We start from the raw sequence: 1,943 nt of genomic DNA, 5'->3' as shown, positions 1-1,943 counted from the left end.
TCAACCAGTAGGCTGATTTAATAAGAGTTCTCATAAGAGTGGCCTCTTTTTCAGTTATGTGGGTTGAGGTTGGTCAGTTCTGGCCTTGCAGTTTTAAGTTGTGCTTTGGCATCATTCTCCTAGAAGTTGCCTAATGGCATGAATCTTTCACTATACAACACTTAATTTATTTTTAAAATGGTCTGATATGAATAGAATGTAAATTAAATGTGGTAAAGCATTCTTTTTTTGTTTCGCTCATTGCTATACCCTCACAATGTCTGAACAATGTAATACTAGCTACTGAATAAATACTTGTAATTGGGTTCTTTGACAAGTACTTTTTGCCTCTTTGATATTAAAAATAGCTAATTATAATTTTGTTAAGTTATAAGCCTAATTTCAATTTCAGAATTTTGGTGTTCCTCAGAGTACCATGTTGTTTGTTTAAATTTAAATATATTAAGACAAGTAATTAGAAACAGCAATCCACTGGAAACTTTAGAAGGAATAACACATAAAGCGATTTGTTAAGCTTATGCAAGTACACAAATTAATTATGTTTATTTGGTACATTTGATTTTAATTATATAGAAATCTCATATGAGCCCAATAGCAGGTTGTATATTATAGTTAGTTTTCAAGGGAACTGGATATGTAAGATTCTTATTTCAGATTCTCTTTCTTTTTCAGGGAACTACATCATCTTCTTATAGTTTCTCTTAGTTTCCTTTTTTTTAAAAAAATGTTACTGAAAATACTGTGAGTGAATAAGAATAAGAAGTATGGATTCAGATTGCCAGGGTTGGACTTTGGGCAAGTTACTCACCCTTCTGTAACTCAATTTCCTTATCTATAAAATGTGGTTAACAGGAGTAGTATCCATCTCATAAGATTATTGTGAAGATTAAATGAGATAATGCATGTAAAGCATTTAGCATAGTTCTGGGCACATAAGTGTTCAAAAAATTTTAATGTTTATTAAATTTTAGTGATGACTTAAATGTATCATTGTAGTAACATGTGGCTCAATTTTCACTTCCATAGCCTCATTTTGAAACACAACTTATTCCTTCATATAATTTATAGTCTCTTAATTTTCTAATTTAAATTCCCAAGAAAAACCAGATCAACTAGGTTAGCGTAGTCTAATCAGTTGTGAAGGGGTTAAGTGTGGCTCAAAAGATACAAAGCATGGCTTAGACGGTAGGGGCTGTGGGCCTATGGACCAACATCTCTAATTTAGTAACACATATGCACTTATACATACATACAAATACCCATGGGTGTGTACTGCTCATTTTCAGATGAGATTGGGTGTGTTCAGGGTGGTATGGCTGTAGAACTGTGGTTTTCAAATAATTGCCTATATCTATAGTCAAATAACATGAAATATCAATTAAGCTATTTCATTAATGGAAATTATCTTATGATTAGTCAATGATGTGAAATTTATTTATACACTTGGTTTGCTTAAAAAGTGTGTTTGCTTATGTGTTTTTCCCCACATTTGGGAATACTTAATCCATTTGATTTTTAAAGTATTTCAAAGTTGAAATAATATTTATGCTAGTAGAGGTTATTTGAAATTTAGTTGGAACTATATTTTATTTTCCAAAGCAAATTTGTTGACATACAGATTTTAACAAACAGAAAGCAAAATTGAAAAGTGATTAAATGTGGTTTAAAATAAAGAGGCTGGGAATATGTTAGATATGCTTTGGCAACTCAGGCTAATGTTGTCTTTGACTATTGGTTCTGTGATAAAATGCATTTCTAGGGCAATTTTACTTTTTTGCACTTTGCAGCTGAAAATTTCCATATATTTGTAACTTAGTCTAATAGCTCTTAGCAAGGAGGACTATCTATATTGAATTTAAAATCTTCTCAGGGGAGGTAAAGAATATTCTCTCCTATACTTTTCTAGGTTTATCCACCTAAATAACATAATATTGATTTTAATT

Source organism: Panthera uncia, unplaced genomic scaffold, assembly GCF_023721935.1.
Source record: "Panthera uncia isolate 11264 unplaced genomic scaffold, Puncia_PCG_1.0 HiC_scaffold_150, whole genome shotgun sequence".
Taxonomy (NCBI): Eukaryota; Metazoa; Chordata; class Mammalia; order Carnivora; family Felidae; genus Panthera; species Panthera uncia.
This window is presented reverse-complemented; position numbering follows the sequence as displayed.